Raw genomic sequence first — 10,458 nt, 5'->3', positions numbered from 1 at the left:
AAGCGCTTCATGCGCGTTTCTTAGTCCCATGCACACCACGCAGAAGGGATGGGCATCCCTCGCGGCAATGAGTGAACCGCAGGCGGCAGGGCATGCACGCGACTGCACGTCCGGTGGGTTACCGGAGAGCTTGTGATCCATTGGAGAGGTGAATGTTGATAAACAGGCGGGCAGCCTGAGCAAATCCAGGTAGCGAGCGTGGGTGGCTTGCAACCCGAATTAATCGCAACTAAACGCAACCGTCTGACAATCACGCCTGGCGGAGGCTGATCAAATGGATATTTCCTCCTGTTGACTGTGGTGAAGTCAGCGAAAACCATAGAGCTGCGAAGCAAAGAGGTCGCGAGAAGTGAATAACAACTGAGGTAAGATAGCGCGTACGAGTGTTTTATGCACTTGGTAAGGGGAGGGTCCCTTACCGAGCATTGGACACGCGCTTCTGTCTGTCAGGCCAGACTTGGTGCAATTGGATGCTTCTGCAGAGGTCAGGTGCAGATGCCCTTCCCATAGGTGGATCTCGAACACGAGATGATGAAAGAGAACTGCAATCTAGGTGTGATTAGCACCAGGCAAGCTGTAACTAATAAGCACCTTAGCATTGATTTCCTGAAAATCTAGTAATAAAAAATGTGAGGTGCAGTACGCTAGAAAAACACAACCTAAATCCAAGAAGTTCCCTGCTGAAGACCTTCCTCATAAACCAACTGCACATGGTATAAAGTGTGCTCGTCTGGGATTTGAACCCGGAAACTCTCACACGCTAAGCGAGGATCATACCCCTAGACCAACGAGCCACCTATTTTGGACCTATGGGCTGCAAAGTACCTGCCAATGAAAATCCAGAATATATCTCTACTTGACAGTATAAAAATTTGTCATCAGCTGAAAGTTGAGCACTGAAAATATGCGGCCAGAGTGTTCTAAATGCGCATACTCTGAACACGCAACATGCTCATACTCTTGGAGTTATTTGCACTAATTAGGTGGCAACACTCGCAATTGATTTCTTCTTGTCATAAAAAGTGCAAGAAAAAGGGGTAATCACAGGTTAAAAACAGTAGATGAAAGTGGAAATATCAACAGTGGATGTTGTGGTTCGATTTAAGTTGCACTTCCTTGCCTCGTTGGTTTTATAGAGCAGAAAGATCTTGTAGGCAATAATTACATTTTGTAAGCTTCAAACACATGAACAGATTGATTTCTCACTTATTCACCATTAATGGTCCCATTGAGATTTGAAGTCGGATTGCTGGATTCAGAGTGCTAGCTACTACACCGTGGAACCTAAAGAGGATGGATCTTCAGTCTAATTCTCACCCACCTTAGTCATTTCAGCAACACTGGCAGTTCCCGAAGCACTCTTCATGTTGACATATGCCTGGAGAACACAGAGCGAGAGGCTATGAGAGCATTTTGAGGCCTTTAACTCCCCCTGCAAAAAAACTCCCTTAAAGTCCCCTCTGTAGGTGATACCGGGAAAGAAACTGCAATGTAGGTGTGATTAGCACCAGGCAAGCTGTAACTAATAAGCGCCTTAGCATTGATTTCCTGAAAATCTAGTAATAAAAAATGTGAGGTGCAGTACGCTAGAAAAAGACAACCTAAATCCAAGAAGTCCCTTGCTGCAGACCTTCCTCACAAACCAACTGCACATGGTATACAGTGGGCTCGTTCGGGATTTGAACCCGGGACCTCTATAATAATAATAATAATAATACATTTTATTTGGCCGACGCCTTTCTAAATACCCAAGGACATCTTACATGTTTTGGAGGACTTAAAAATACAAATACATTTAAATTAATATTATGCTAATACATGTTACAAATATGACAAATCAGCAAAATGCTAAGAACGCCTGAAGAAAGCACTATAAAGAGTGTCAGTAGGGTAACTATGGCAATATAGAAAATTTTTTTAAAGATTAAAAGCTTTCTTAAAAAGATAGGTCTTTAACAATTTTGTAAATGAATTGACTGTGTCTGCCTGTCGAATGTAGGAGGGAAGGACATTCCAGAGTCTTGACGGAGTGGATAGACGGAATTTGGGGGTGACAAGTAGGCCAGTTGAGGAAGAGCGAAGGGAGCGTGTAGGAACATATCCTGATAGGAGGCCATAAATATAGCTGGGTGCAAGATTATGGAGTGCTTTGTAGGTGATGACGAGGATCTTAAAGTCAATACGGTAGTGCACAGGGAGCCAACGTAGAGTGATAAGGATAGGTGTGATATGATCAGATGGTCTGGAACCAGTGAGGATTCGAGCGGCAGAATTCTGAATAAGTTGAAGTCTATTTAACAGCTTTGAAGGAAGACCGATGTGTAGGGAGTTGCAATAATCCAGACGAGACGTGACAAGTGCATGAATTAATGTTTCAGTGCTGGCTTGTGTCAATGAGGGTCTAAGCCTAGAGATATTTCGGAGATGATAGAACGAAGCCCGGGTAAGTGATTTAATCTGAAATTTAAATGAAAGCAAACTGTCCAGAATGACACCAAGGCTTTTGACTTGAGTTGACAGAGGGACCGTGGTCTCATCTATGGTTAAATTTAGATTTTGCTGTTTTGAAAGAGTAGATTTGGAGCCGATAAGCATGACTTCGGTCTTATTGGCGTTAAGTTTTAAAAAGTTTGTGTTCATCCAAGTTTGAATGTCTTGAAGACAGTTGGTGAGTGAGGTTGGTGGAAAGGGAGAAGAAGGTTTAGTTGAAATATAAAGCTGGGTGTCGTCAGCATAACAGTGGAAATGAATTTTGTGGTGTCTCATGATCATGCCCAACGGAAGCAGATATATAATGAAGAGTAGTGGACCCAACACTGACCCCTGGGGGACACCCTGAGGCACAGGCGCACAGGCCGATTTAAAATGTTTGAGTTGTACGAACTGCTGACGATCCGTGAGGTATGAACAGAACCAGGAAAGCGCATCCCCCATGATACCAATGCTGGTCAGACGTTCAATGAGGAGAGGATGTGAAATGATGTCAAAAGCAGCGCTCAAGTCAAGTAGGATCAGGATGGACAATAGACCAGAGTCAGCAGCACAGAGTAGATCATTGGTGATTTTAACCAATGCTGTTTCCGTGCTATGTTTAGCACGGAAACCAGACTGGAAATGTTCATACAGATCATTATAGATGAGATGGTGATGTAGTTGATGTGCCACGACCCGCTCCAGTATCTTGGAGACAAAAGGAAGATTGGAGATGGGACGGTAGCTGTTCAGATCATCGGGATCCGCGTTTGGCTTTTTAAGGACAGGAGTGACAGCAGCAGTTTTAAGGGTGGACGGTACAATGCCTGTAGTGAGGGAGGAATTAACTAATGTAGTGAGTAATGGTGCAATGGAGGACAAGCATGCTTTAAGAAGACTGGTAGGGATAGGGTCTAATTGTGAAGTAGATGATTTTGATTTACTGACAAGTTCATTGATCTGGTTCTCTGAGAACAAGGTAAAGTTTGAGAGGGAGATGATTGAAGCAGAGCCTTGCAGGGCAGTTATGTAGGTCAGGTTATGAGCTGGAATTCTAGGAATATTAAGCAGATGGTGATGAATTCCTTGAATTTTTACATGAAAAAAGTTTAAAAACTTGTTGCAGAGATCCGTTGAGGGGTCAGAGAGTACATTTTCAGGTGGTTTAAGGAGCCGGTTTACCGTAGAAAACAGGAGCTTAGAATTGTTATTTCCAGGTTATAATGTTCGAATAGTAAGATGTTCTAGCAGCAGAAATGGTGTTATTATATTGCAAAAGGTGATCTTTATAGGCCTGTTCATGAGATACAAGGCCTGTCCGTTTATACAGGCGCTCGAGGCATCTCCCACATCTTTTTAACTGGCGGAGGTCAGGTGTATACCACGGTGCCGAGCGGTTGAAGGAAACAGAACGAGTGTGAATGGGAGCAAGGTCATCAAGAGAGGAAGATAGGCAGTCATTGTAATGAGTGATGAGGCTGGAGGGACTGAGGGAGTCAGTAGTCGAGTATGTATTTATGAGGCTCACAAGGTCCGAAGGAGTGATGTGTTTTATGTTTCTGTAGGCTATAGTGCGTTGATGTTTATACCTGGAAACTGGGACAGAAACTTCAAATAAAACAACTTTGTGATCAGAGATAGGTAAATCAGCATGTGTTACATTACAGGGAACAATACCAGATGAACAAACTAAATCTAGAGTATGACCTTTGTTGTGAGTGGGAAAATGGACATTTTGGGAAACATCCAGACCATCAAGTAATGACATAAAATCAGCAGCAAAGGAACAAGTAGTAGTGGCATCAACATGGATATTAAAATCACCAACAAGTAATACATTGGGAGAATAGACATTTAGCGAAGTCATTAATGCAGAAAATTCAGTTAAGAACACATCAGATGGTTTAGGTGGCCTATAAAGTGTTAAAATTATCAATGGTTGAATGCCATAGAGTTTAACAGCCAAACATTCAAACGAAGAAACATGAGGTATACTGATTGTTTTCACTTTGATCGTGTCACGATAGACAACAGCAACCCCACCCCCCCGCCCACTTGAGCGAGGTTGGCTGATGTAAGTATATCCAGTAGGGGTTGTTTGATTAAGATGAAAATAGTCATTGGGCAGTTGCCAGGTTTCAGTGAGGCACAGAATGTCCAGTTTACCATCACTAATAAACTCACTTAGCATCAGACCTTTATTTGTAAAACAGTCAATAAAACTAGCATTTGATGTTGCCTTGGTAACTGGAATCAGATGATTTGGATTAACTCCACGGCCGGTGGAAGGAACGGGACGAACTTTAGACCAAATCAAACTAATAGTAGAGGATGACTTACTGGATGTATAAGATCGTCCCGATCCGCTGTGAATGTATCTCGGTCGGAGAAGAACATCACGGTGGGCAAACAGAGCCAGCGGAGTCCTGAAGATCATTGAGTTCAGACGCAATAGCTCCGCTGCCGAGTATTTTAGTGCTGAAGTGGCACTGAGAGTAGAGCATAAAAGAATCCACCAGAGACACAAATTAATCCTCATATTAACAGCAATATTTTAGAAAACCCCCTTGGTAGGTTGAATTTCGAACACACACAGTGATCCGCCTCGTAGATGACCCGTTAGCAGGCAGAACACCACAGCAGGCACAGACGTCAGAGACAGCTTTCAAAAACCACGGTCAAGGAATGGTAATGTTTCAGTAGGAAGAACCAACAGGCTCAGTGCTGAGATGCCAGAGAGTATCGGCGCGTCACAACCGGCAGCACAGGGCAAACCGGGGAAGACACATGAGCTGCGCGGTGTACATGGATCAACCTCGTAGTTAGCCCGGTAATAAACAGGCCCTAAAAGGAAAGCAGGTATTACCACATCAGAGACGAACGGCACCAGTGACAGTTTTCTCAGACCAAGGACATAAAATGAAGACGTTACAACCGGAGCCAGGCAGTCAGCAGCACTTGTACGAGATGTCAGCAAGAAAAATAACTTTTAAATCATCCAATTACATGATTGCCAAAAATCTACATTTACAAAAGCAATCAAATCTCTCGCACCCTAAGCGAGAATCATAACCCTAGACCAACGAGCCACCTTCTTTGGACCTATGGGCTGCAAAGTACCTTCCAATGAAAATACAGAATATATCTCTACTTGACAGTATAAAAATGTATCATCAGCGGAAAGTTGAGCACTGAAAATATGCGGTCAGAGTGTTCTAAATGCGCATACTCTGAACACGCAACATGCTCATACTCTTGGAGTTATTTGCACTAATTAGGTGGCAACACTTGCAATTGATTTGTTGTTGTCATAAAAAGTGCAAGAAAAAGGGGTAATCACAGGTTAAAAACAGTAGATGAAAGTGGAAATATCAACAGTGGATGTTGTGGTTCGATTTAAGTTGCACTTCCTTGCCTCGTTGGTTTTATAGAGCAGAAAGATCTTGTAGGCAATAATTACATTTTGTAAGCTTCAAACACATGAACAGATTGATTTCTCACTTATTCACCATTAGTGGTCCCATTGAGATTTGAAGTCAGATTGCTGGATTCAGAGTGCTAGCTACTACACCGTGGAACCTAAAGAGGATGGATCTTCAGTCTAATTCTCACCCACCTTAGTCATTTCAGCAACACTGGCAGTTTCCAAAGCACTATTCATGTTGACATATGCCTGGAGAACACAGAGCGAGAGGCTATGAGAGCATTTTGAGGCCTTTAACGCCCCCTGCAAAAAAACTCCCTTAAAGTCCCCTCTGTAGGTGATACCGGGAAAGAAACTGCAATCTAGGTGTGATTAGCACCAGGCAAGCTGTAACTAATAAGCACCTTAGCATTGATTTCCTGAAAATCTAGTAATAAAAAATGTGAGGTGCAGTACGCTAGAAAAAGACAACCTAAATCCAAGAAGTCCCCTGCTGCAGACCTTCCTCACAAACCAACGGCACATGGTATACAGTGGGCTCATCCAGGATTTGAACCCGGGACCTAATCACACCCTAAGCGAGAATCATACCCCTAGACCAACGAGCCACCTATTTTGGACCTATGGGCTGCAAAGTACCTGCCAATGAAAATCCAGAATATATCTCTACTTGAGAGTATAAAAATGAGATTTGAAGTCGGATTGCTGGATTCAGAGTGCTAGCTACTACACCGTGGAACCTAAAGAGGACGGATCTTCAGTCTAATTCTCACCCACCTTAGTCATTTCAGCAACACTGGCAGTTTCCGAAGCACTCTTCATGTTGACATATGCCTGGAGAACACAGAGCGAGAGGCTATGAGAGCATTTTGAGGCCTTTAACTCCCCCTGCAAAAAAACTCCCTTAAAGTCCCCTCTGTAGGTGATACTGGGAAAGAAACTGCAATCTAGGTGTGATTAGCACCAGGCAAGCTGTAACTAATAAGCACCTTAGCATTGATTTCCTGAAAATCTAGAAGTTTCCGAAGCACTTTTCATGTTGACATATGCGGCCAGAGTGTTCTAAATGCGCATAATCTGAACATGCAACATGCTCATACTCTTGGAGTTATTTGCACTAATTAGGTGGCAACACTTGCAATTGATTTGTTGTTGTCATAAAAAGTGCAAGAAAAAGGGTTAATCACAGGTTAAAAACAGTAGATGAAAGTGGAAATATCAACAGTGGATGTTGTGGTTCGATTTAAGTTGCACTAACTTGCCTCGTTGGTTTTATAGAGCAGAAAGATCTTGTAGGCAATAATTGCATTTTGTAAGCTTCATACACATGAACAGATTGATTTCTCACTTATTCACCATTAATGATCACATTGAGATTTGAAGTCGGATTGCTGGATTCAGAGTGCTAGCTACTACACCGTGGAACCTAAAGAGGATGGATCTTCAGTCTAATCCTCACCCAACTTAGTCATTTCAGCAACACTGGCAGTTTCCGAAGCACTCTTCATGTTGACATATGCCTGGAGAACACAGAGCGAGAGGCTATGAGAGCATTTTGAGGCCTTTAACTCCCCCTGCAAAAAAACTCCCTTAAAGTCCCTTCTGTAGGTGATACCGGGAAAGAAACTGCAATCTAGGTGTGATTAGCACCAGGCAAGCTGTAACTAATAAGCACCTGTGAAGTGGACCAAGGAAGGGACGGAAACAGATGTCAGCTCAAGGGGTAAGCTTTATTATTACAGTTACTTTAGTCTACAACTATTCTGTGCTTCGTGTCAGGCTCTCTCCCCATGCTCTGTGGCTGCTGGCTTTTTATCCGCTCTCCTCACGCTACTGCAATTAGAGACAGGTGTTAGACATAATTTAGCTCAGGTGTGGGCGCCCTTACCGCTTTTCTCTCCCGGACGGGCGCTTGACCACGCCCCCGCTGCCACATACCCCCACCGCCCGACTCAGGCCGGGGTGTCATCCGCCTGCCTACCACTGCCCCCATTTCTGGAGAGGAAGTCAGCGGCAGCCATCTGCACCCCGGTCTGTGGACCACCTTGAACTTAAAAGGCTGGAGGGCCAGATACCAACTGGTGATCCGGGCGTTAGTATCTTTCATGCGGTGGAGCCACTGCAGTGGGGCATGATCCGAGCAGAGGGTGAAGGCCCACCCCAGCAGGTAGTATCGGAGGGTGAGGACCACCCACTTGATGGCCAGACACTCCTTCTCCACGGTGCTCCTCTCCCTCCACCACCTGCGAGAGTACGGCCCCCAGCCCTCTGTCTGAAGCGTCCGCCTGCAAAACAAAAGGGAGAGAGAAGTGAGGTGCATGCAAAAGCGGCCCCCACAAAGTGCAGCTTTAATCTGTGTAAACGCCTGTTGGCACTGCTCTGACCACTGGACCGGATCTGGAGCCCCCTTTTAGTGAGGTCAGTCAGCGGGCTGGTGACGTCCGAATAATTAGGCACAAATCTTCTGTAATAGCCAGCCAGCCCCAGGAACTGCCTCACCCCCTTTTTGGTCTTAGGTCTAGGGCAAGTCGCAATCGCCATGGTCTTATCAATTTGGGGACGACCTGGCCATGACCCAAGTGGAACCCCAGATACCGTACCTCCACACGCTCAATCGCAAGACTTCTTAGGGTTTGCTGTGAGCCCCGCCACACGCAGCGCATCTCAGGATGGCCCTCAGATGTTGCATGTGCCGCTGCCAATCATTGCTATAAATGATAATATCATCTAAATAGGCAGCGGCGTACGCGGCGTGCGGTCTGAGGATCCGATCCATGAGTCGCTGAAACGTGGCCGGGCCCCAAACAAACCGAAAGGAAGCGTCACAAATTGGTGTAATCCAAACGGCGTAGTGAAGGCTGTTTTCTCACGGGACATTGGTGTCAAGGGGATCTGCCAATAACCCTTTGTTAAATCCAAGGTCGAATAAAATCAAGCAGTACCTAACCGATCGAGCAGTTCATCAACACAGGGCATTGGGTACGCGTCAAATTTAGACACCGCATTGACTTTTCTGTAATCCACACAGAATCGAACAGACCCATCACTCTAGGGAACAAGAACAACCGGGCTGGACCAATCACTGTGGGATTCCTCTATTACGCCCATATCAAGCATTGCATCTAATTCCTCCCGTACTATTTTCTTTTTATGTTCGGGTAAGCTGATAGGCGGCAACGCACCACCGCGCCCGCTCGGTCTCGATGTGGTGCTGTATGATGTCTGTACTGCCCGGTAGAGGGAAAACACATCCGCGAAATTCCTTTTGTAATCCAGAAACCTCTGTGAGTTGCCGCGTGAGAGTTGGTCTCCACAAGTAACCGGAGTGTTAAGATTGTAGTTTTTGTTTACCTCGGTCCGAGCTCCGCTCTTTCCAGAACTACCGTGGCCAACGTCACAGAGGCCGCCTCTCTCCATAATTTCAGGAGGTTGAGGTGATAAATTTGACGTCGCCCCTCTATCGGTACGTTTAACTTCATAATCGAGATCCCCTACTCGTCGTGTGACCTCAAAGGGTCCTTGCCACTTGGCGAGTAATTTAGAGCTCGATGTTGGGAGTAATACGAGTACCTTATCTCCCGGTGCAAATTCCCGTAGCCGAGCACCCCTGTCATACAGCCGGCGTTGGCGTTCTTGAGCTTGGAGCAAATTCTCTTGTGTTAGTCACCCCAGTGTGTGGAGTTTTGCTCTAAGATCGAGAACGAACTGAATTTAATTTTTGCTATTAGAAGGTCCCTCCTCCCACGCTTCGCGGATGACGTCAAGGACACCGCAGGGGCGTCGCCCGTACAGTAGCTCAAACGGGGAGAACCCTGTGGAGGCTTGTGGGACCTCTCATACCGCAAACAACAGGGGGTCTAGCCACTTATCCCAATTTCTAGCGTCATCGTGTACGCAATTTACTGAATCATGTTCTTGAGCCGTTTTATTAAATCACTCCACTAGGCCATCAGTCTGCGGGTGGTAAACGCTAGTGCTGAATCGATTTAATGCCCAAGAGCTCGTAAAGTTCGCGAAGTGTTACGTGACATAAAAGTCGTGCCTTGATCGGTGAGGATTTCTTTCGGAATCCCCACCCGGGAGATTATCTTGAAGAGTGCCCCTGCAACACTACGTGCTGAGATGTTGCTCAGAGGCACTGCTTCCGGATATCGCGTCGCATAATCCACTAGGACTAACACGAATGCTTGGTATGTCCCCCCCTGGATCCTTACCGGAACACGGTATGCTCCAGCCCGATCGGGGGCAGCCTGCGGGAAGTCGGAGACCCGCAACACCGTCCCTATTTCCATCAGCGGACACTGATCCCGGAAGTGGTCCGGGTCTCCGCACCTCCAGCAGACCGGCCCAGGCGCCACGGCCGCACCCGTGCTGGCGGGCGCCCCCACCTGAGGAGGAGAGCGGCTGAAGGACGGGGAAGGGGTAGGCGGGTTTTCCCACGGCCGGGAAGCTGGTCTCGTGAATCCTCGCGCCTGCGGGGGCAGGAACGGACCCTGGGGAGAGAGCAGAACGAGAGGGAAGAGGGGAGGGAGAAAAACAGGGGAAGACACAGGGGAAGGGAG

This window comes from Xyrauchen texanus, chromosome 45, assembly GCF_025860055.1.
Source record: "Xyrauchen texanus isolate HMW12.3.18 chromosome 45, RBS_HiC_50CHRs, whole genome shotgun sequence".
NCBI classification, from domain to species: Eukaryota; Metazoa; Chordata; class Actinopteri; order Cypriniformes; family Catostomidae; genus Xyrauchen; species Xyrauchen texanus.
Note: the sequence above shows the minus strand (reverse complement) of the source record.